This window comes from Squalius cephalus, assembly GCF_949319135.1.
Source record: "Squalius cephalus genome assembly, chromosome: 15".
NCBI lineage: Eukaryota > Metazoa > Chordata > Actinopteri > Cypriniformes > Leuciscidae > Squalius > Squalius cephalus.
In genome coordinates, this window is record NC_137136.1 from 9,047,037 (window position 1) to 9,073,871 (window position 26,835).

The 26,835-nt window shown below is 38.1% G+C and overlaps 1 long non-coding RNA gene across 1 annotated transcript; it reads right to left on the minus strand.

Annotated features, from left to right (window-relative positions):
* Positions 1-26,814, minus strand: LOC307171948. The gene is made up of 3 exons (XR_013823626.1): positions 26,745-26,814; positions 17,600-17,769; positions 1-77 (listed from the first exon to the last, which is right to left on the minus strand). It is a non-coding gene; the product is annotated as an uncharacterized lncRNA (long non-coding RNA).
* Positions 26,815-26,835: the final 21 nt, after the last annotated feature.

The following is a 26,835-nucleotide window of genomic DNA, read 5'->3' on the forward strand; positions in this document are numbered from 1 at the left end:
GTTGTAGAATTATTCATGAGGCATTGTTGATTAAAATGGAGGAAGTTGGGGGGTGGTGACAACTGCAACTCATGAATCTCTGGAGAGAGAGAGAGAGAGAGAGAGAGAGAGAGAGAGAGAGAGAGAGAGAGACAGAGAGACATACATGAAGGGAAAATATTCCGTTTCTTTAATCATGTACTGCCCTACTTCCAACTTCCTCTTTCATTCCATTCGTCCCGCTGAGATGACTGCCATTGCTACTGGTCACCGTCACACTTGGCTGTATAAATCTGAAATCAGCCTGTGTATTTTTATTAAGTTAAATGGCTACGCCTTAACAAATAACATGCTTGAGAGGTTAAGAGACACTTTTATGAGAAATATACTCCGCTTTCTTTGACTTTTCACCTCTGCTCGTTTCTGTAGGATTTGCTGTTCGCAATCCAACTTCCGTAATGTGACATGTTGCAAATGCAAACAAACAGTTTGCTAAAGCAATCCCTAAATAGCTATTTGTATGACAGCCTGTGCATGCAGCCTTATATAGGCCTATAGATACTGTATATACCCTAGTGAAAAATAAATATACTAAAATGTATTTGAAATACATTTATTTAATGCTAAGTACACTACAAATACATTTACATAGGCCTATTTATGTAGACTACTTAATCTAAATACCCTGTAATTGTACTTTTCGGTATACTAAATTGGTATACTTCAAGTCTGCTAAATTGGAACATCTGATTTTGTACTTAATGCACTTTAGCTATCCGGAAATAGTGCTGAGGTCCAACTAAAGATATACTTAAGTATATTTGATTGTGCTAAAGTGGTACTATTGCAAATATACTTTAGGTACACTTAAAATCTCTTAAGACTGATATTATACAGAGATCATACTATCCTTACTAATAGTGATATTAAAACACATTTTAGGCTTAATATTAAGAAATATGCATTGCGCAATAAAGAAGTACTCCAAATAAAGTCTCAAGCGATATGTCGGATAATTTGAACACCAAATCAGCATATTAGAATGATTTCTGAAGGATCATGTGACATTGAAGACTGGAATAATGATGCTGATATTTGCTCACCAATAAATAGGCCTGTCTATTAAAAATAATTTAAAAAATAATTGGTTTCAAAGTAATTAATAATTAATCAATTACTTTGAAACCATGCACTGATGAATCACAATAAGACCAGGAATGAGCACAAAAGTAAACAGGGTCATATTTTATTTCAAGTTGACTTTAAGCTCTAATTAGTAGGCTACTTTAAATTCCAAAACATACAAAATCTTAAAACTCAACACAAAAACATTTTTGGAAGGCTTTTTTTAAGGGTTCTTGCTGTGCCATCAGAACGTCATTTTTCTGTGGTGTAGCCTATCCGAAATAAATACTTCCCTACTACTGTATATAGCAGGCAAAAAACAGTATGTGACACAACAAAAGAAGTATGTCCGAATTCACAGCACTCATAAAAGAGTAGGCAAAATGTACCCTGATGACCTACTTCTTCCGGCGAGATTCTGAAGTGTGCATATGATGAACACTTTACTATCCCAAGGGGCCACGGGAGAGAATTTGTGAATGGAAGTGAAAAGCAACTGATGCTGGTAGGTCACATGATAATGACAACATGGCTAATGTAGTACGTCCGGATTATATTCATACTACACACACACACTCATACTATATAGAACGTTTTTAAGTGGTCAACAAGTATTTATTTACTTATCTACTTGTGAGTACTTTTTTAAAAGACGTTAAGTAATTACTTATTTTAAAAAAGTAACGTTACCTACTCAAAAGAGTTTGCGATTTCGGACGCCGCCTAGCTGTCTCATTTCAAAGGCTGAATTTGACCACTACTTTGCAAAGTCATTAAGAAATTACAACAATTAACAGCTCTCTGAATAAGAGTCAATTTGATAATTGTTACAGTTCTGAAATAAGACATCCTTTATGCCGTATTCGGCAGACAAATGCAACCTCCGGAGGATGTAGCCTTCGAAATGAGACACAGTCACTTGACATTTACGGCAAAAGTTGTCTCAAAACAACTTTTATTCAGCAAAGATGGCAGAATCACTTACTTCCATGGGAATCAGCTGAGCAAATGCTAACAGGATGCTAACAGCTAGCTCTATCCAAGCATTATTCTGATAGCACTACAGAGGCAAAGTGTTTTTTTAATCAAATCACCAAATGGCTCACTTATGGTAGTTTCTGCATAACATGGGATAGCAAAGTATTTTAACATTAAAAAATGGCCTATAACATGAACAGGTTGAGTTAGCTCAGCTTGCTACATTCTTCCAGCAGGAGGCAGTGCTATGACATCCTTCAGCACAACCTTTGAAGTGTGAGTGAACAGCTTCTCACTCCCAGCTGTTTCATCATGTTTGTTCTTTTCAAACATCTGCACTACTAATTCTTTCCGTCAAGTATGCATGTCAGATAAACCATGGTAGATGTACTAGACCCACATATGAGGTCACGACGTGTTTTTTAAGCAGAGGTAGCGCTATCAACACATAAACTGCATTTACACAGCTGAAACGAATGCACTGTTGATGGTTATTTCTTGCATGTAGCTTCATCAGTGTCTGTTTTTACCCAGACAGATATATCATGCAAATGTTAGCGTAACTAAAGAGAGAGCAGGTACCATGAAACTCTCTGTTTACCCAGCTGTCTGTCACTCTTTCAGGCGTTCTCTCCTTTTCGTTTCTCTCTGCACAGTCCATTTACTGTGGGTTTGCACAGGCACCTGGTGTTCATTTCCCTCTCTTCTTTCCTTCAGGTCCAACAGACACAGTGTTTTCCCCTGAATTAATCATTGCTTTCTTTTGATTGGTTGATTGCAGCTTATATTTGCCCAGTAATGCTGATTGACAGTTGCTGATACAAGTGCCATAATAGGATGCCGTCTGTCTGTAAAGTCAGGGTCATGAATGTGCTTTTCTGTCACATGTAGGCATAAGTCTGTTTGCCTGGAAGTTTTATAATACCTGGAGAAAGTGAGTCAGTTTAGCATTCCCCACTCATCTTAACTACAGGCCTAGTTATGCAATTAATCTGGTTTGAAATTAAACACTTTTGATCTAATAGCTTAAAAACAGAGGCATTTTGCCTGCAGAATGATGTATCCGGTTAACCTAGGCTAAAATAATGTTTTCTTAACGTTCCCATTAAGTTATGAAATGTTCTCTGAACATTCAAAATCCAGTTTTTTTTAAACATTTAAAAAATGTTTTTTTCTTGGTTATGCAAACCAAAGGAAAAATTCCATTTTATCAATCTTCAAATATTATGGGAATGTTACTTTTGAATGTCCTCTGAATATTTTGAAGTAAGTAGTAGTACTTCAGTAGTAGTTTTTTTAACTCCTCTTAGGCCGTTGCTCCGATTTTCATGAAAATTGAACCAGATCATCTTCAGATCATACCGACAAAAAGTTTACGAAGTCAAGTTGATTTGTCAAACCGTTCTCGAATAACACGCAAACGAATTCAGCGAAGAGCACGCCAAAATGCTTTAGCATAATCTGACTAAACTTGGTGTGTGTTATGACAACCATGACCTATGGGTACATGTACAGTTTTGCCGCAGTGCCACCTAGTGGTCAGGAGATACAGAAAATTGACATTTTTGCTTATAATTTTTGAATGGTTTGGCCAAAAGTCATAAAACTGGTCTCTTTAGATTTGGTGCTGAATGCAGAGTCGAATGATACCCAATTTTACGTTCCCTGTTAGCTGGGTATCTGGCTAAATCCTTGTTTGCCTCATAGTACTGAAATACATTCGTTTATAAGGTATAGATTTCAGTCACATGGCCAGATCAGCCATACTTAACATGCATGGCAGTATTTTCATTCGCAAAGGGCAATCTATCATAGAACGACAGGAGATTGACAGAATACAACTTTTCTGTGCCGACAGCCCCAGTTGAGTTCCCAGCACAGAGAAGAGAGTGAAACCAAACCCTTTAAAATGAAAATACTTAGAACTGTATCTTGAATGTCAAAATGTAATTCCATTATACCACCAAACAGAAAATTAATGCATAATATGACCTGGAGTAATTCCACTGTTGAGATGAGAGAAAAGCCTCTTATCTAGAATTGTAATTAAAAACTGTTGCTCTTTCCTAGTTTTATTAGGACTTGTTCATGAAATACAAGCACTACAGAAGCAATGTCTGCGTTCATTGTACGTAAAACCATTCTTACATCAATTTAATGGGACAATTTATATACAAATGTTTTTATTAATGATTTACACATAATTTGTTCTGCCAAAACATTTCAGCGCAATGCAATTGCTGCTTTAGATGCCTTAGAATTACACCCTGCATTGATGAGTTTAGTGATTCGACTACTTTGAATTTAATTACAGATGTAGAAAACTGTGAAATTTGAGCAGAAATGGAAATATTTTTGTGCATAATATCCAGGATGAGCCAGACTCATATTGTGCCTCAAAAACATAACCTTAAATGAAAATAAATTGAACACATGCACACTTGTTATGTCTGCTGTATGAAGACTGATGAGCATGTTTATATGCAAAGCAGTTTGTTCAATAACTTTTGGTTATGTTGCAGGATTGCACCAATAGTTTACCAAGTTCACAGGCTGTGGAACAGCACCAAGAGTGATGTAGGACATTCAGAGTGCTGCTTCTCTTTACACTGTTCAAGGTTATTACACATCACAGTGAAATTCTCACATTCTCAATCAAAGTGAATCCCCTTAGACCTGGACTGTTCTTACACCAAGCTAACGGTGCCAGACCTGGATCACTCTCACAAGACATCTGCTACCACTTAGAGGGGTAGCACTACTAGAACTTGACATGGAACCAGAGAACAGAACCTTCAGAAACAAAAAGCAAACTATTTTAATTGCATCACGTGACATATTTCTGAGTGAATAAGGGTATTTAATATCCATTGAGAATTGACTGGATGCTGAAAAGTGGGCGTTAAATATTAGAATGGAGCCAGATCGAATGTGAGTTTGCTAAAATAATGATTAAGTGGTGATTGGTTACCATTCCTCTGGTTTTACAGACAAGACTTAAGCCTAATCCCAGACTAAATTACATTATTGAGCTGTTTTAACTGAAAACAACTTGATGTATGTCAGTGCCATTATTTTGTCTCAAGATGGACACCAGTAATGTGTTTTTCTAAGGCATGTTCATAAAAGCGAAATGTTCTAATTGATCTAAGGCCTAATCCTGGCTTAATCTAAGCCCTGTCTGTGAAACCGGGCATTAATCATTTACACCTTATGTGTAAAATGTTGTAATTTTAAAATATTTAAATTGCAGTTTTTATTTTTAAAATGAGTCAGAGATGGTTTTCATCTAAAAAAATCATATATAAATAATACATTATATCACTATATACACATAGTTTTGGAGTTGGTAAAAAATTTCTAAGTAAAAACCACAGTAATACTGTGAAATAGTATTACAATTTAAAATAAATGTTTTCTATTTGAACATATTTTAAAATGTAATGTATTCCTGTGATCAAAGCTGATTTTTCAGCATCATTACTCCAGTTTTCAGTGTCACGTGATCCTTCAGAAATCACTGTAATATAAGTATTTCACGGTTTGAAAATAGTTGTGCTACTTATTATTTTTGTGGGTACCATAATACTTTTTTTTAAAGATTCTTTGGTGAAAAGAAAGTTCAACAGAACAGCATTTATTTTAAATAGAATATCCTTTTGCAAGAATAATGTTTTGTGGCAATGTATACTTTAAGTGAAGTGAAGTAACATGAAGGCCAAGTACGGTAATCCATAGTTTGAATTTATCCTCTGCGTATAACCCATCCATGTTAGAGCACTGGGGGTGCTGCGCCTGGGGAGTGATTGGGGGTTAAGGTGTCTTGCTCAAGGACACATCAGTCATTTCCAGCCGGTATTGAGAATTGCCCCCTGTCGCTTTTGACCTATTTAATGTGTACATGCTTACTTAATGAATAAAAGTAATAATTAAATAATTATTAAAAATCTTACGGACCCCAAACTTTATATATATATATATATAATATATATATACTGTATATAATAATGTTGCTGTTCATGACTATGAGTACACGTGTTGGAGGTTTCATACTTTCCTCTTTTCCTTCTCTCTGTTTTTCAAAACCTGTAATGGCTCTAGCAGTTGTGTCTGCACAGGATGGCTGTGAAAACACCTTAATTGTTACAATAACAAGAAACCTGAGGACAGTGGGGAAATCCACCATGTTGAAAACCAAGGTCAGTTCAGCTGCTCGTATCGGCATTGCCAACCGCTCGAGGTCTGTTTTGAAGACTATTCAAGCTATTTTGTATTACAGCTTCACCACGAATGATAAAAAAAAAACTGACATGTTGCGTCGGAACAAGCAGAGCTGGAGGAAGTTGTATGTCTGGACTGCTAATTGCTTCAGAGGGCTGTCAGTGAGGTCTGTATGATTGTTATTGGTGCTCTGGGCGCAAAGGCTGTGTACTGCTCCTGTGGGCCAGGCATTCCATCCTCTTGCTTTGTTTTTGCTGAGCCAATTAGTGAGCGTGATAACATCTGGTGTAAGAGGACAATGCGACTCCGTTCACATCCCCTAAGTGAGTGTCTCTCCCTGAAGCGCCGAGGGCTTGAGCAGGCATGCTGGGAAACTGGAGAAGGAATAGCATATGGCCCCAGCTACTCTGATACAGCTGAACGACTTTCTCTTTTGCTCACACACTCTCGCTTGCTCTCCAATTCTCTCACTCGCACCTCCTCTACCTCTTTCTATCTCTGAACGCGCACACACACTTCACAGAAACGCACACAGCCTGACTAAACAGGATTACTGGGAGATTTGAGAGGGGCATGGAGAGATGATGGAGGATAGCAAAGATCAGATTGAAATGCTATTTAGTCTTACGAATGCGGGAGGACATGGAGTTTTTAACGGAACCAAATGCTTGGTGCGGTATTAAATGGAGCTCTTAGTGAGGATGGAGAAAAAACAGGCTGAGAAACATGCTTCTGTCACATTGCTGTGTGAAAAGGAGGAATTGCTATGAGAAATGCAATATACTATAGTAAGTGTGAAGAGAGTGCAAATTATTCATCATTGATTAACAGTTTGTAATTTAGGATGGATCATGTTCATACAGCTATTTCACAGAAAAAATTAAAAGAACTGTGGTGTCAGGCTGTGAAAGCACCTTTAGAGACGCTGTAACAATGGGTCCTAACCATATGCAACACAGCAACATGCGGAAAAAATCATTTTGATATAATATTTTACTTTCCTTCCTGAAAATAATATTTTTGGTCATAAAATCTACAATGTTGCTCACATTCACATGCCACTTCTCCTGTCAGATTAAAAGGTGATGGGAGTGTATGATGTTGATGACATCACCATAGCTCTTTTCTGACTTGTTAAACTTCTCCCCGGTCTCCGTAAAGGTAACACAAATGTTAAAACTGATCTCAATTTGAACACACAAGTGCATTCCATTAAAATTATCATATGAATCACTCAGTTGGTTATGTATTTTTAACAATGTTAAAATTGCTTCATATTTATCAATTATATCATGTAGGATATTTACCATTTCGTTGCGAGTGCAGTGCGCTTGCAGAGAGAGCCCGCCCACCCACTCTTTTGATTGGTTGAGCTATTTGACTGATTTTGTCACAATCTGGTGTGGACAGAGAAATTGCTTGTCACTGGAAATTTGTAGGCTGTTAGTGACACTCCAAGCCAACGCCAACGAAAGCCGACTGTGTTGTCGCCTCGCGTCGGCTTTGTCTCGGCCAAAAAGCTGTTCTTGAACACACCACAAAGACTACAGGCAACTGCCAACTAACATGTGCGTTCTGCGCCTGCGTGTAATGAAATAACTGTTTATATCAGCAGGTATCAATAGTCTACATTCGTCAATCAAAAAGAGAAACTGAATCTACGACTGCAGATATACAAACCGTAAAAACAAAGCAGCGCTTGATTACTATTTTGAATATCCATCATGTTAATCACTTTATTCATTCCAGGCAGCTCATTATGAAAATATTAGCGACGTACTGGGATGCTCAGGGAAAATTATGTAAAATTAGAACAGCCTTCTTGACTTTTTTCGCTTGTTTTCATCACTTGCACTTTTATTCTCATGCACTGAGTCGTTCGCTAAATTAATCAGCCAATCAAAGTGATCTCTCTCACCGACGGCCCTAACACAGGTTCAACATGCTGAATCGGGCAAACTGCTGCCGACATGAGTCCGACTAGCCGATGTGTGGAACACACCGCAAAAAAACTAGCAGATGCTCACCGATGGCCGACTGTCGACTTGGTGTGTCACAGAACTTATCGATTCCTGTCTGGTTAGGACACGGTTTAACCCACTCTGCAACATATATAAAACAGGTTTTGTCACTGGTTTCTTTCCTGAATTGATCAGTGATTTGAATGAATCTACTGAGAGAATGATTTAATGACAGTAACTGGTTTATATTGTATTTTGCACAAATCGGTTTATTGAATGTTTTCATAAAGACAGTCACTTGTCTCCACCTACTGGTGTTTCAATGTAACCTGCAGAAAATCACCGTAAAATGTCCACTGTCTCTGTCAGGAACGCGCAAACACTGGAACTGTTGTAGGGCCTATGATTTCGGCTATATATTACTTTTTTCGGAAACTTCACACTTATCCACTATTATATGAAACTAGTAGTGGCCAGTGTGTGTCATTAACTGGCATTTAATAGTAAATCATTTTTTTGTATCATTAGAATGAAAAAGAAATGCATGATGTATATACAGTAGGCCTATGTAGCATTGACTCTGCAATACCACACTTTAATTTGCATTCAGCGGCTGTACTGAAATAAAACGAGCGAGTATGAATTTGAAATATGAGTGACTCTGCTCGGTTATTTGTGTAATTATAGCACAGAGAGGATTTGCCCTGATTAGACCTCAGGCTCTCTTCCCTACAAACTCGCTGTCTGTCTTTTCTCCGTTATCAATTTGTCGGAGCAGAGTGGCGTTAAACAAGCGCAGCTATCTGGGTAATTTGATCAGATCGGTAATTTAAGAATCAATCACAAATTGAATGAAAAAGGTAAACCGTTACCCATGTGACGTGTGTGCTGTTGATGTGCTGATTCAGTCACTCACGGTTTAGTGAACAAATCGTTCTTTAAACGACACCGCACTAGCTCCAAACTGTTAAAGAGTATCCGATGGGATTCTTCTGGATCTATGCACTGCATCTACACTACTAATCAAAAGTTTGGCCTCACTAGACTGAATATATGTTTCTTATAATGTTAAAGGCTTATGCTTAAGTGTTTTAAATACATTTCATATACGAATATAAATTGTGGCTACATATGTTTTTTTTACACAAATTAACTATTCAAAATACAATAATTAAAATAAAATAATTATTTGGGTTGTTTCATTATTAATAGCCTAAATGATTAATGTTAATAATCAAATGTCATTTAAAAAACTTTTTCAAATGGATAAAAGGGCATTTAGGCATTTTTTTCTATCTGTGCTGGTTTATTTCCTGTTAAAACAGAAGTTTAAATGGGACATACTGAAGTCACTTTGGCTGCATCTGAAATCACACACTTATATAGGTGAAAAACAATATGTGGCAAGAGTAGTATGTCCGAATTCACAAAACTCACAAAAGAGTATGTACCAGGATGACCTAATTCTTCCGGCGAAATTCTGAAGTGTGAATACCATGGACACTTTACTATCCCATGAGGCCACAGGAGAGGATTTATGAATGACAGTGAAGCAACGCAACTGATGCTGTTAGGTCACATGATAATGACAAAATGGCGAATGTAGTACGTCTGGATTACATTAATACTACACACACTTATACTATATAGAACGTTTTTAAGTGGTCAACAAGTAAGTACTTATTTACTTATCTACTTGTGAGTATGCGATTTTGGACGCAGCTATTTTGTAAATAGCCAATAAGCTTTAGTTACATAACAGCCATGAACAATGATTTACATTCTGTAGTCCGTTGCAAGATGCAGATTTCATTACCTGAAAGTCGTGTAACAAGAGTAATCGATATCGATATAGTCTAATTTCTTAGAAAAGAGACTGTAAATTTAAAAAATGTATATATTTTAGGAACATTAGCATATAGATGGCTTTAGAGCCAATAGGCATGGACTAAAATCCACAAAACTTAAAATGCCCATCTGTAATCTTAAAAAAAAAAAAAAAAAGCTAAAATCTAAGATAGTTATGAATTATTTTACATTTTTGGGTCATTACATACTTCCCATTCTTACATTTGTGTTATATTATCATTTTGATGACTCCAATATTATTCCAAAATATGCTAAATAGTCAGATAAATATAGAATAAAGATTGAGTATGTGTGTCCAAATATTTGACTGGTGCAAGTTCTGAAGCACCAAGGCAGTAAAATCATGCATTTTAGATTCATAATATAATCTCCCAGACACTCATATTCTGAAGTTTAGCCATGCTTCTCCATACCTCACTAATACCTCGTGGGATTGTCAGCCATTTGTTATCTCCTAGATTTCATACTGACTCCTGGGCTTTCACAGGGAATGATCCAGCAGTGCAACAAAACACTGAAATAGTGCAGCTTGAAACGAAGCTAATTAGGCTGCATAACATTTGCTAATTTGCAGGTAATGTAAAGAAAAGGCCGTGACCTTCTTGAACTGTATATGTAAAAAATTCTGAATCTCTGCAAGGTGAATGAAGGTCACATCGTGTTCCTGCTGTTCACGAACCAACTGTGTGCGATCGCTTCTTTACCTCTGCTAAATGCTAAAGGAAAATTGTGCGCTTGATTTCGGCAGGCTGTTTGACCATATGGCCGCATTCATCATGTATCAGCGCTCATTAAAAGAGCCGTCATTAGGCACCGGTGCTCAGCTGGGTGCAGATGCCCACACCTGACAACACCCCTGATTCTCTCACCTGAAATCTGCTGCATAACCAGTCTGCTGTTCAGTCAGCCCGCACTGTGCCTACTGCATAACCAACCATACAGACACACATTCACCCTGAACTGAGATCAGTCGCTTCCCTGAGTGCTCGCGTAACAGCTTCACTCACATTCAGCGTGGAACCGCCAATGCAGTGAAACTTGAGATCATAATGGGGTGGTGTGATGTAATGGTCAATGATCTGAGGTGGTAACTGAAAGGTTGGAGGATCAAACCTTATAGGGTTTGATGCAGGAATGATCGCCATTGTGCCCTTGAGCAGGACACTTAACCGCAGGTTGTTCCTATAACATGTTTACTGTACTGTAAGATCATTTTGGACAACAGTAATGCTTTCTAACTAATGCTCTGATCACATGCTAGTATTTCTAGAGCAATATAAAGCGGGTTGTTAGGTATTCTGGGTCGTTTCTAGGTAGTCCCCAGGTATTATCGGTCACTGTTAAGGTATTCTGGTTGGTAACTAGGGCATTGCTAGGTGGTTGCTAGGGTATTCTGGGTGGTTGATTATTATTAGGTGTTCTGGTTGGCTGCTAGGGTATTTCTAGGTGGTTGTTATGGTGTTGCTAGGTATTCTGGGTTATTGCTAAGGTATTCTGGGTGATTGTATTCTGGTTGGTAACTAGGGCATTGCTAGGTGGTTGCTAGGGCATTGCTAGTTTGTTGCTAGTTATTCTGACTCATTGCTAGGACATTTCTAGGTGATCACTAGAGTGTTGCTCTGTGGTTGCTAAGTATTTCAATTGCTTGTTATGTTGTTGCTAGGTATTCTGGTTGTTTGCTAGGGCATTGCTAGGTGGTTGTTAGGTATTCTGATTGGTTGCTAGGGCATTGCATGCTTGGTAGGTATTCTAGTTGGCTGCTAGGACAGTTATATGTGGTTGTTAGATATTTTGACTGGTTGTTAGGGCATCTCTAGGTTGTTGCTAGGTATTTGGGGTGCTTGCTAAGATATTTTAGGTAATTGGTTTGGTATTGCTAGATATTCTGGTCATTGCTAGGGCATTTTGAGGTTGTTTCTAGGTATTCTGGTTGGTTGCTAGGTGGTTACTATGTATTCTGTGTGGTTGCTAAAGCTTTCTGGGTATTCTGTGTGGTTTGCTAGGGCATTGCTAGGTGATTGCTAGTTATTCTGTCATTGCTAGGAAATTTCTAGGTGGTTGTTAGGTATTTTGATTGGTTGTTAAGACATTTCTAGATATTTTGGGTGGTTGCTATGATATTCTAGGTCGTTGCTAGGGATTGTGATCAATGCTAGGGCATTTCTATGTTGTTTCTATGTTTTCTGGTTGGTTGCTAGGGCATTGCTAGGTGTCTGCTAGGTGGATGTTTACTAGCCCAGGGCAATAGAGCCTAAGAACAGATGTTCCTGTCTAAAATTGTACATGGAGGATTTTTACTCCAGTGTCTCATCAAAATGCATGGCTAACATACATTATACAGTAGGAAATATTAAGCCATGGATTGTGATTCACTACAGACAGGGGCTTTAGGCAAGTTGCTTCTTGAAACGTATTTTACCTGATGCGGCCCCAGAGAGAAAGATACATAGGGGCCAAACCTAAAGCTAATCTCAAGAATGTATCACATGTCAGAGCTCTGCTTGTTTAGTCTCGTCCATCTCCAGCCCACAATGTTTAACTTGTGCGGTTTTCTGCATCTCACACACAGCACAAGAGCCTCAGACAGAGAGCGACCGTTAAATGTCTTCAGCACCAGAGCCTTGTCCCAGATGGCTGCTGGAGTATTGTTTGATTTTCCTTGTCATCAGAATGTTAACACGCATCAGTCTCACCCGACTCTTGGAATCGAATGAAGCTTGAAAGTGGATTTTCCCATCCATATACCGAACCATTATAACAGACTGACAGTGTGTGGTGTTTACCGTTATACATTCTCACCTGTTCCTTGAATCTTCTGTCTTTTTTCATGTTTTTGAAATTCTCTTATGCTCACTAAGGCTGAAATTGTTTGACAAAAAATACAGTAAAAACAGTTATATTGTTAAATATTACAATTTTAAATGCAAATTTTCTATTGTAATATATTTTAAAGGGGTCATGAACTGGATTGTTTTATTATTTTATAATGTTGCCTGGGGTGCCCTTATAATGTTAGTATGATTTTTACATAAAAAATTGTCATAATTTATAAATAAAAGCCATTTTTCCAAGCCTGATTTCTGCCTCAGATTTGAACGCTCCGTTTTAAGGGGCGTGTCTGCTGTGAGACTGCAGCGCAAACGCCCACTGCTGTGATTGGCTGACATGCTTGCAATGAAATAGCTAGTATTACAGGAACTCTCTCGAAAACTTTTACTACGTTTTTACTATTACAGCTATCGAGATTAACAAATCGTGAAAAGTATCGTTTAAAGCATTATATTTAAATCTATTCCATCACATGAAAGGTTGCAGCATGATGAGCACTGAGCAGATGACAGACAGTCTGTTGATCGCGTGAATAAGATCTTATCATTGCAACGCAATTTTTGCACTCTCACAAATGCTTACACCAAATCACAATGCAAACACGATGTGAGTACACAGTAAGAGCTTCGTTGTGTAGTGTAACAGTGTCATTATTTCATCACGAGTTTGGTAAGTGTCCAGATAAGCTCTCGCGGCTCGCTCTGTGCTGTTTGATTGACAGCTTGGGCGAATGGAAAGGGATCGTTCTTTGATCGCTTTCTGTAGGCTATATAATTTAATAACAGTTTAAAAAAAGATTATTTTCATAATACTACGAGAAATTATGTGAAGTTGATCGTTTAGCACTGATGCATAAACAGTATTGAACGATTTTAAGAGAAATATCTGAACTTGAATAATTACACCGAAATCACTGATCGCAGATCAGGCATTAGAATACACATGGTTACTTACATGTTGCTGGCAGATCCGTGTCGGGAAATTGTGATTGACTGATTTAATAAAGTTTAACCATGCTGGAATCCGAAGGAAGCTTATGCAGACTGTCTTCTTCCACAAACAGGCACGCACAATATTTAGTCAACAGCATGTTTATTGCTTGGAAGTAGCTCGATCCGGTAGCAATTATCATGTCGTCCTATGTTATTTAGCATGTTTGTGCGAATCGGTGGGCGGGGCTAAACAGGCCGTGTTGAAGTAGGCGTTGATCTTCTTTTGTGGAGGCGGTGTTTTATCCTCTTTGACGTCATTGTTCCCCACTTTGAAAAACGAGTCGTTTGCTGAGCCTGATGTCTATAAAAGCTTTTATTGGACTAACAAGGTAGTTTTCAGTTCTGAAACTTACAGGATATTATTATAGTATGATGATCTCTTATATGTCAAAAGCTCAAGGAAACTTTGATTTCTCAGTTCATCACCCCTTTAAAATGTAATTTATTTCTGTGATGGCAAAGCTGAATTTTCAGCATCATTACTCCAGTCTTCAGTATCATATGATCCTTCAGAAATCATTCTAATATGCTGATTTGCTCAAGAAACATTTCATATTATTATCAATGTTGAAAGTAGTTGTGCTGCTTATATGTTTGTGGAAACCATAATACTTTTTCTTCAGGATTATTATTATTTATTTTTTTAAATTGTTATATTATAAATAACTTACTAACCTCAAACTTTGAAAAGACCCCCTGATGAGATCGTCAGTGGACCAAAGAATTGCCGATCTCTATGTCTGTTTGTTTAAAAGCTTCTGACGGCAGCTGCAGTGACACGATGACTTTACCAATCGGCGATTGGCTCTAATTTAGAAGGTGGGAGTTATTCCGCCATGTTGAGCATTGCACTTTTCCCCATTCAAAACAATACGAGTGACGCGACTTGTGTTATTCTATAGTCTTTAGCATAATCCATCGCATGATGGCACCCCTGATAAATATGATAAAAAATGGCTGTAAAAAATAAATCTGCATTGTTTATCCTTTTGATCTTTCATTAAAAAAATTCACAAAAATCTAACCTTTCATTGAAGTAAAAGAATTGAAAGTGGGGGGTAAATCACATTATAAAATAAATGTTTTTCTCCTAAACACGCTGGCCATAATTGTTGGCACCCTGTTATTAAATACTTTTTGCAACCTCCTTTTGCCAAGATAACTGCTCTGAGTTTTCTCCTATAATGCCTGATGAGTTTGGAGAACACCTGACAAGAGATCAGAGACCATTCCTCCATACAGAATCTCTCCAGATCCTTCAGATTCCCAGATCCATGTTGGTGCTGCTTCTCTTCAGTTCACTCCACTCATCAGGTCAGGGAACTGGGACGCTCATGGCAGAAGCTTCATTTTGTGCTCAGTTACCCATTTTTGTGTTGATTTTAATGTTTGTTTTGGACTGTTGTCCTGATGGAAGATCCAACCACGGCCCATTATATGATTTCTAGCAGAGGCAGACAGGTTTTGATTTTTTATCTGTTTGTATTTGCTAGAATCCACAATACCATGTATCTGAACAAGATGTCCAGGACCTCCAGCAAAAAAATAGGCCCACAACATATAAGATCCAGCAGTATATTTAACCGTAGGCATGGGGTACTCTTCATCCCTGTTTGCACCAAACACATCTGCTGGGTTTGCTGCCAAAAAGCCCTTTTTTTTGTTTCATCTGACCACAGAATCCGGTCCCTTTTGAAGATCCAGTCGTGTCTGACATGCTGGAGGTTATTTTTGGAGGAGCGAGGAGGATTTTTCTTGAAACCCTCCCAAACAACATGTGGGGATGTAGGGGTTGTTTGATAATTTTTTTTTAGGCTTTCTGACCCCCAAGACTCAACTAATCTCTGCAATTCTCCATCTGTGATCCTTGAAGAGTCTTTGGCCACTCAAACTTTCATCCTCACCATCCGTTAAGACAATATAGACACACGTCCTCTTCCTGGCAGATTCGTAACATCTTTAGTTGATTATAACTTCTTAATTATTGCCCTGATGGTCAAAATGGGGATTTTCAATTCTTTAGATATTTTCTTACAGCCACTTTCTATTTTGTGATACTCAACAATCTTTTGCTGCACATCAGAACTATATTCGTTGGTTTTACTCATTGTGATGGATGATTAAGGGAATTTGGCCTTTGTGTTTCCTCATATTTAAACTCCTGTGAAACAAGAAGTCATAGCTAGATGTAAATATTAATGGGAATATACTTCAGAGATATTTTTCTCATAAAAAATTCTAGGGGTGCCAACAATTATGGCCAGCGTGTTTTGGAGAAAAACATTTATTTTATAATGTGATTTACCCCCCAATTTCAATTCTTTTACTTCAATGAAAGGTTAGATTTTTGCTAATTTTTTGAAGGAAAGATCAAAAGGATAAACAATGCAGATTTATTTTTTACAGCCATTTTTTATCATATTTATCAGGGGTGCCATCAATTTTGACCATGACTGTATTTAGTGTCATTGCTAGTACTTTATGAACACTGCTTATACACCAATATAGACTTTACTCAAGATGAGTAATGAAGCATTGTCTTCACACCTTCAGGGTCTAGACATGGTAGATATTTCCAAAATTGAAAATTCTGTCATTATTTACTCACCCTCATCTCGTTCCAAACCCTTAAGACATTTTCATCGTCAGAATACAAATTAAGATCTTTTTAATGGAATCTGAGTGCTTTCTGTCCCTCCATTGACAGTCTAAGCAACTACCACTTTCCATCCCCAGAAAGGTATAAAGACAATATAAAAGTAATCCATGTGACTCCAGTGGTTTAACATAAATTTTATGAAGCGACGCTAGTGCTTTTTTTGCACAAAAAACTAGCCTAATTAACCACTTTATTTACAAAATATTAATCTCAAATGCACATTCACTCAACAACGCCTGCTCTTGCGTCAACACAACACGCAACACAACACGCACACTTTGCTGTCATGGTTCTCTTGTGAATAAAGCGGTAAATTATGCTTTTTTAAGCAAACAAAGCACTCGCGTCGCTTCATAAGTCACATGGATTACTTTCATGATGTCCTTACGACATTTCTGGAGCTTTCTGTCATGATTCGAGCGTTTAGAAACAACATTTATGAGACAGTTGTTGCCAGATTTCATTGGTGATTTCAAATATAAAATTTTATCGTAAGCTTGGCGAACAGTTTTGGAGAATTTGATGTTTCCCCATTCAAAGAGATATGAGCTGCACTTGCATTCCCCAGAGGCGTTTCAAAGATGGCCGCCGAGTGAAATGACTTGTCTTAAAGGGCCTTTGATTATGCTTATCATAACTACAGCGAGTCGCCATAACAACAAAGTGGTGCAAAATGCAAATGTTGTGATCGAAGAGGGTCCAGTTATCCCATAAATATTTCCATAAATTACCAGGAAAGCATCAGCACCATTAAGTAAGTTCATTAATCAAGGACTCACTAATCAGCTGCGTGAAGTAATGAGGTAAATTAAGCAAAACATGCAGAGGGGCTGGGATTTTCTCCAAAGAAGCTTGAGAATCAGAGCTAAAACACTGAACAGCTTATTATAAACATCTTCCCCATCCCGAGCCTCTCAGACTACAATGACGTGGTGTGTTATTTTACGACATGAGCTAATTGTCTCAGGGACTTGTCTTGGCAGTACCTTCAGATTTGTGATTGAGTTGCTATTGAGGGAAACGGTAGCTGTTGTCTGCCAGGAGGAGAAGGTAGATTTTGGGCTGGAGCCTGAGGCCAAGGCTGGTCTGTGTCTGCCCGTAGTGTGCTGTTTTCTGGCAGCGTCCGTACAACAGAACTCCAGACATGTGTTGTTATCTGTCAAGGAGAAATATTTAATGAAGAGCTGTACGATAATGTGTTCTGATAAAATCTCAGCTGCAGCCCATCTGAGCATCATCTAATTAAGTATCTGCAGAAAATAAAAATAATAATTACGGGCTGTTTTTTCAAATGTAAAGTCAATGTAGATCTAAAAGTCAAGTAGCCTAAAGTTCATCATAAGGAGACAGACTTATGCAGGATAATAAATCAATAAGAATAATAATTAATACAGAATGGATAGATATATTACAAAATAGCCTATATATGTAATGAAAAGGCTTTAAAGACCCAGATAGAAGTTGTATAGTTGCTGTAAAAAAAGGGGGAGAGTACCAAACATTTGGAAAATTTTTGAATTTTGTTATATATTACTAGCCTGGCTAACGTCAGACCAAGTCTCAATGAGACTTGGTCTGGGAACTACGTGCGCATTTTCTCGTATTTGAGGCGTGGTTTACGAATGCCCAGAGCCGTTTATTGGGCGCTATGAATGTCTATCAAATGCGCCTGTATGTAGCTCATAGCCAATCGCTTCAATTATACCAGATGACGTATGTAGAGTGAGAGAAATTCGACGAGGAAAAAGACGATGGGTCAAAGATTTATTTGTACACGATGGCGTTTAGCGAATATTACCGTTTGTGAAAGATAAACATGAGGGTAGAAGGTAACGTCGAGTCTGATATAAACAAACTGCTTCGGTGTCGTCATCATCTTGCTGCTCCCTCCCCGTTCTGTGATTGGTTCCCTTTTTCAGGGGAAAAATTGTCCCATGGTGTCCAGACTGCCTAGCAGCGTGAATAGAATCGCGCTGCGAGCAAGGCAGTATGGGGAAACCCAGGCTAATATATTACTGTATTATTCTAGAATTTTTTTTCAAACATTTCCTGTTAAATGAAAAAATGATAAATTTACAACAACAACTAAAAAGCTCTATTAACATTCCAATCAAGACCAGACAGAACACTTAAGTTGCCTGAAACTGCATACATGACAACCCGCTGTTTGCTCTTAACAATAGTTGCCTATAAATAGACTGCTGCCATTTTATGAATTTTGGAAATGATGGGTGTCTGCTGAAGGTAATACAGATCTTTCAGTTTGTGTTTGTAACATCCACTACATCTCCTCACAAAGCTGTCATGATTTAACCCAGATGAGTGCAAATGATTGTAGAACCTGAAAGGCTTAAATTCTCAAGCTCACGTTTACACACAAACACAGACCTTGACAGGTACGCAGAGGGAGCATTCTCGAAAAGTTCATTGCAATACAATATCTTTGAGAAATGAAACCCAGACAAAACTCTTTCCTTTATAATACATCACTTTATGCTGAATGACACCCCACATTCTTTTAAAATGGAACCCAAGAGTGCATGGAGCAGTTTAAATGAAACCTGGCAATAACTCATCACCTCTGAAATGCATGGCTGATTTATATCATACATTTTTAAAGGATTTTGGGCTCTTTGGGGATTTTAAAATGCTTGGTAAGTCATCGACAAAACAATTAACGAGCAGCCAGAAATGTACTCTTATTGAATTAATATTGAATTAACGTAATGGTTGGTCTAAGGTAGTTCTGAGTGTTCATATTTTACTACACACACACTCACACACACGCACACAGTTTTTAAACAGTTACAGTGGAACAGTGTTTAAAGGCATTACGGGAGACTCTCCTTTTTTTGCTTGTGAGTGCTGTGGTCTGTAATTAAGACTTCAAAGACAAATGTGGGCAAGACATAGACCACATGGTGGCAAATCAGACAGGAATTGTAGCGAAGCATTTTTAAGAGGGGAGTGATCCTTCAAGTGGCAGTATGATCGGAGAGAAAGTAAAGAGATAAACGGAAGGGGACTCCCAAGACCAAAGCTGTGATTGGGACAAATTAGTTTGGATTCTGAGGACCAGCTGCGGGGGTCTTTTTCACTCTCTCTCTCTCTCTCGCTCTCTCTCTCTCTCTCTCTCTCTCTCTCTCTCTCTCTCTCTCTCTCTCTCTCTCTCTCTCTCTCTCTCTCTCTCTCTCTCTCTCACACAAAATTGCTGAGAGCTGCTGCTGAAAAGGCAAGTGGAGCAGGAAGCCAGTCTATGAGGCGAGAGATTGTGTATTATTCAAGTTTTGATTGTGACATCTGCGGCGATGGTGACTTAATCTTTGCTACTCTGCGCTTCAAAATCGCTGGCTGCTCAACGCCTTTTCAAAGTTGCGTTAGATCCCATCTGAAGAGAAAAATGTGGCAGCTGCTAACCCCCCTCTTTCTTTTCCCATGGAGAGTCTGTTGCATGATGGAGCGAAGCAGAGGTAAGAAGGAAAGATGGAGAGTCAATCTAATTAACTTACTCCTGATCGCTCATTGTGTTACACTTAGGGGAGAAGCTTGCTTCACATTTGCAAAGTATGTTTTGTCTTCCACCCCCCTGCACTTTTTCATCCTCGTTACTTTTCTCGTGCTTCCCTCTGGCCTGACTTTTCACTGTCGTGAACCTCTCTCTTTTACGCTTTTCTCCATGGCCTTACGGTTCTTAGATGTGTAAGTGTGAGAAAATGAACCTTAATGAGAATTTCATTTTGTGCTCCTTGACGATTGTGCATTAATTACGGGCCATTTTGTGAAACATCAACGTCCACCTTTGGGAAATTCAAACTTATTCATTCAGCTGCGGCATTACATTATTTTTCTGTTCTGTGCCTCTTATGAAAAAGGATGTGTAGGGGCCAACAAGTTAGAGCTCCGCCATCCTCAATGAAATTAATTACTGCTGCTCATGGGCATGGAATCCAATTTACATTTTCACATAACTTATATCATTAAGTTTTCTTCCCAGCTTGCAGTCATGTCATTGCACATATATCTATTATGAAAGAGCTGTTGTGCAAATTAATGTAGAAAATGAGGAAACCTGGAGGACACAATGGTTTTCCCTATAGGAGATTGAGCGGGATGTGCTCATAGTACTATTTAAAACGTTGTCTGTAAGAGAAAATGTAAAGGAAGATGGTTATTTGTGATACCAAATAAATAAATATGTGGACAATAAAAAAAAAAAAAAAGTGAGGCCTTAAATTATGTTCAATCAACTTGGATGTTTACATAATTTCAACTTAAATTGCATTAAACTGACTTAAAAAAAAAAGCTGAATCTTGTATAACTTATAAAAAAGCAGAAAATTGCTTAACTTATTTTGATTTGTAAAAGCAATGTAAACAAATTTTTTGTGTGAATATTAAACTTTCCCTATAGAAAAAAAATTGTCCATTACAACAAGAACATAAAAAAACTCCTATATAGCAACAAGACAAACACTGAAACAATAAACAGTAATATTAATATGGAAGTCCTCAAAATGACAGCAGTTGCATTTGTATGTGTGTAACAAGAAAGTGCAAGTCTGCGATATTCAATGAATGACCATCGGTGCTGGGCTGTATCCGAAATCGCCCCCTTTGCCCACATTCACTATCCCTATTGCTACCCTAATATAGTCCACTGAATGAGTGAGTGAAAAGGAGTGAGCGAATGCGACAGTTTTATTCTACAACACAAAATACATCAGTACCCCCTTGTGATATTTTTTAAAGCTTTTACTTGTCTTGAAAAGGTGGTTGCTAACAAGTGGCTATATGGGACTAAAGACGTTGTAGGGGACATTAAACGTCATCACACCGAACAAGTACATCATCCAACTCACTAGTTTCACAGCCTCGTTGTGTTTATAATCGCACTCTTGCAAACTATTCCAACTCAAACTTTCTGGGAAAATGTTTTTAAATAAAGACTTTAAGAAAGGGTTGTCAGAAGCTTAATGTGGTGAGGTTGAAGTCATGTGACTTTGGTGTAGTTTGTTTATAGGGCCCTATTTTAACGATCTGAAACGCAAGTATCAAGCGCGAAACGCAAGTAACTTTGTGGGCGGGTCTTGGGTGCTGTTGCTATTATGCCGGCGGGATAAATGACTCTTGCGCCCGACGCATATCTAAAATGTGTTGGTCTGAAGTAGCTTCATTACTCATAGGTGTGGTTTGGGCGTAACGTGAAATAAACCAATCAGAGCGACATCTCACATTCCCTTTAAGAGCAGGCGCTTGTTCCATGGCGGATTGCTATTATAACGGTGGATTTGCCAGGTGCACGCCAGGAGCGGTTCATAGCCGAGGAGACCGACGTTTTCGTCAGGGCCGTAAAACACAGAGAAGTGACATTGTATGGGGATGGGAGAAACCCACCCAAATTAGCTTCGGTTAAACAGGCGTATAAAAATTTGGGTAAATGTGTAAGCTAGATTTATGCCTATTTTTTCACATCTTCATGGACTACATATATATATATATATATATATATATATATATATGTGTGTGTGTGTGTGTGTGTGTGTGATACATTCATGTTTTATATATATTTGTTAATTTCCCTAGAAAGTTGAGAGAAACTCAATGGAACGTTGGTTGTTTTTTAAATATATAAAAACAAAAATGTCATGGCTAAGTGGTCACTTTCTTTTTTCAAATCTAATTACGCTAGCTTAAGTTTCTGTGTACCATTTTTAAACAGTTTTAAAAGGGCAGATCTCAGGAAATCCATGGCCACCTACTTTAATAATTGCCTGTTACACAATATATCCACTTTATTGGAAATCTCTTTGGTCCAAAATTGTCAGAGCAGAGCATAGTTTGTCTCTTTGTGAGCATTTGGAGAACCAGCAGATACTTTGTCCATCCGATATCATCCGATAAAGGACTTTAATGTTTAAGCACTCCAATTAAAGGACTTCATGAAGAAGATAATATACTGTTGTTTGTGTTTATTGTTACTCCAAAAGTGGGCGAAAGCTCCGTTGAAAAAGCCTCAGGCGTTCTTTCAAAACACGCTAAACAATAAATAAACTCGCTTTATGTCTTTGACAGTGCTATTGTGTCGTATGCCAAAGCTGTGTTAAACTGAAAGATGTCAGAAGTGGAAAACAAGACAAAAAAAAAAGGAATGAAAATGTTCCCTGTTGATTGTCAGCTCTGGTCTAGAAGAGAGAGGTGTCTTAGCCATCTAATTGAGAAAAATTGCAGAGCGGCAGCCTTTTCAAAATCACTTAGACATTGGATATAATGGTATAGTTCATTCTTTCACAAGTTTCTCTGGTTCTGCACACATAAATACAATGGTTTTGCCAGGCTGTACTTTGAAACCCTGATTGCAATTAACGTTGAGAAGTTGCTGGGGGAGGAGAAGAATCAAGTCCCTTTTTTATCTCCTTTGGCTAAGAGGCTGTGGGCGGGTTGATGGGGTTGCCTTAACACGTGGGATGTTTCTGAAGGGTTCTGCATTTAAAACAGCGCATAAGATTTGAAAACATGAATACAATTCCTATGATGGAAAATCTGAATTTTCAGCAGCTATCAGTGTCACACGATCCTTCAGAAATCATTCTAATATGCTCATTTGGTGCTCAAGAACATTTCAATTTCTGCTGCATGATATTTTTGATGACCAGAAAGTAAATTAGCAAAAAGCAAAAAGATGCATTACAACAATGAGGCGGACATTTTGGAAATGATAGAGTCCTTCTACTTTCTGAATATGGATGATTTACCAGCAGGGGCTTAAGACATATAAGAGATCATATACAAAAGGAATCATGGAAGTATTGATCATGTTAATGATGTAGAGGCCTCAGAATGTCATGTATCAAATATGATGCATACAGCTTTATAGATTTAAAGGGCCAAAAACAACAATTATATTTTGATAAATTATATACCTCATGGACGATATATAACAAAATCGTTCTAAAAGAATAGTTCACACCACAACTATAATGATAACGGCACAGGGAAACGATTATCATGGGAATCACTTTCGCAAGGTTTTTTTTTTTTTCAGCTGATGAACGACAAAAACTTTGAGAGCCATGCAAAATCCATCCTTTAAAGACTTCGAGCATTTAAAGCGGCAGATGACAAATGGTGTGAACGCTAATATAGTTATCATTATACTTAACTTTATAGTTAACGGTCTTTGTGTGAACAGGACTTAACTTTAGTCAACATGAAATCAAAATGCTTCCTTTTTTTCTTTTACAGAATGTTGCAGTGTTTATTATAAAGGATTTATCCATGCACATCATTATTTGTTTAAAATTCATGTGTAATCTTTAATCAAAAACGCTAATCTCCCCTCCCCCTTAAAACGTCTGTTCTCTTCATGACACGTGTCTCGGCGGAGGGTGAATGCACAACTGAATGAAAACTGGTATTCAGATCTACCTCCATTTAGTTGAATTCTCTTTCTGTTAGATGCAAAAAACAGACTCTTAAGGATTATAAACCTGGCTGGTAAAATAACAAGTAAGCCTACCTCTGTCTGACCTTTACAGGAAAGGAAAGCCTCCGTTATGTGACAAATTCTTCCAACCCATAAAGTTAATTTCAGGTACTTGCATTTGGTAGATGAAAAAGGGCAAGTATAAGAACACATTTATTCCAACTGCTATTAGTATTTAAATAGTATTTTAAGATGGATTTTATAGGTTCTTATAAAAGTTGTGTTGGTAATGTAATATTTTTGTTTATTCTAAATTGTTGCTTGTGTTTTTTTTGTATTATTTGTCATTTGTCTAAAGACAATTTTCTACCCCTGTGGGGGATAGACAATAAAGCTTTTTTGTTAAAAACTTTTGATTCTATTGCTGTGTGTGAATAGAAATCCGGTCTGGGTTTGATGTGTCAAACAATCTGGACTATTAGATGTGGATATATTTCACTCTTCTCAGAAAAATGCACCTGTGGTTTTCAGCATTTGGCAGGAGTAGAGCCAGATGCTGTGCATGTGAATTTACGATGTAGGACGAGTCACATGGCCCACTTAGAAAAGCTCCATCTGTGTCTTTAAAAGCGTGAGAAAGCCATGCCAGTTTTGTTATTCTGTCACCGCAAAAGTTCAAGCTTTGTATCTGACTCTGCAGTTCACAAGTTCAGCAGTTATATTTAGGGACTGATTTCAGCGCTGCTCTATCTGCTTATGGCTCTTAAACCCAGAGTTTTGTTGCTTTTAGCGTCGCCATATTTCCATGAAGAAGTTTTGATTGGTCACAGGCTTACACACATTGGCGGTAAAACAAGCTCTACACATTTCACTTGTTAATAAGAGACAGCGTATGAAGTGGAAAATGTGAACACTGTCTGACTGTGTCGTGTCCAGCCCTGACGTCTGCTCGCCGACTCTTTGGCTGTCGCACAATTTCTGCAGAGAAAATGATCTTTAATGGATTCAGAAATCAAATGTGCTGATCTCATGAAATCAAAATTGAAGTTTTTTGGGCTTTTAGTATGAATATGTTACACTTACTGTTATTTATAAGCTAACAATTTCCATTTAGAAGATATTTAGAAGCATTCAAAACTTACAGTCTCTCACGTCCGCCAACATGGATCAATGATTTTGATGACATCACTCTGCATTTCAGCTTCTCATCAGATTTTCTGTCCAATCAAATGCTCTTTAGAATCGAAAGCGTCCCGTCCCCTATATTATAAATAGATGTTGAAGCTGCAGCTAAAATCAGTCACTTGTTCACACATTTACTGACTTCTACAGGGTGAATGGCACATAGTGCACTGTAATAGGGGATAGGGAGCGATTCAGACGGTCTAATATATATTTTCCATTGGGGGCGAATAAAGTCTGGGTTCACCTTAGTGTCACAAACCGCTGCAGCACACACACAGGCTGATAGCACAGAACGGATCATATGTGCGAGTCAGCACAGACCAGAAAAAGTATTGAATCAATTTGAATTCTGTACACTGTACTAATAAAACTGCCTCGTTTTTGAGCTGTGCATAGCTGTAGCTGAGTAGTTAGGCCTACTACGCTACTGTATTTTAATATTGGTCATTATGGTGGTATTTGGAGAGCCAAATATTTTCTGAGGTGGTACTTGGTGTAAAAAGTTTGAGAACCACTTCTGTACAGAATGCTATATTTTAAAGCGATATAGTAGATTAGGAGGAGAAACTGTTAGAGATTAGGAGGAAACTGCAGCTTTACCGAGCTCAACGGCTCTGGCCGAGCTGTGATATAAACGAAACGCTATTGGCTATTTAAAAAAAGGGGAGGAGCTGTTTGATATGTCTCGCCCTGAATCAGGGTAAGACAAAAACACGTTTTGGAAGATTGATTATGTATTGACTCATTATTTAAATTTTGTTAATTTTTAACAAAAAAAGTAACAGTGTACCTTTAAGTAAATGTTCTGCATGAAAATGAGGCTTAGATATATTGGCCTCCTCCTCTCACATCCTTAATCACTTGTGATCCCGCGCGTGTTCGTCTCTGATGTTACTTCTGATCCAGCTGGCTGATAGAAAGGTGCGAGTCAAGCGTCTTCAGTATTCCTTTGCGCTCCCATCTCTTCTCCCTCCTCGATCTCCTTTGGGTTCATGTCATGGTGAAGGATTTAACCCAAATAAACTCATTTATCTTTCAATTAGTGCCAGGCCCATAATATGCTGTGGATTATGAAGTAATCCAGGCACTGAGCTCTGTGAGGAGGAGTGGGACCACACCTATTTAAACACTGTCGTGGAAATCGCTCGCTGCCGTCAACACAGCCAAACACGTACGTCATCGCTGGTGCTTTCATGGACCGTTTCCTCCGGCTGATTTGAATTTTGACTATTATCATTATTCTGATTTATTTGTTTGGCTGTGGATGAGTAATGCGGTCAGGATGTGGCAGGGTGTGCGTTTCAACTCCAAATGTAGAAGGTACATGGGCCCCTTTGCCTGGCTATCAATCGTAGTCATCTGTGGGGAAAAAAAAGGAGAAATATCACATGTGTGTGGTCTTACTGAGCTATATTTTCTAGCTTATAAAAGTTCAGAATAAATGTACATGTTTTCAAAACATTATTTCAAGGCAGTCTACCAAAGTTCCTTTAAGTCAAGTCAGTTTCACATAGGTCTAATACCTGGAAAGAGCTATCCATTAGCTTTTCCATTCATCTTCATGGCACTTGTTCAGCTGGTGCAGGAGCCCCTGAAAGTATGTGATTAGTGTTG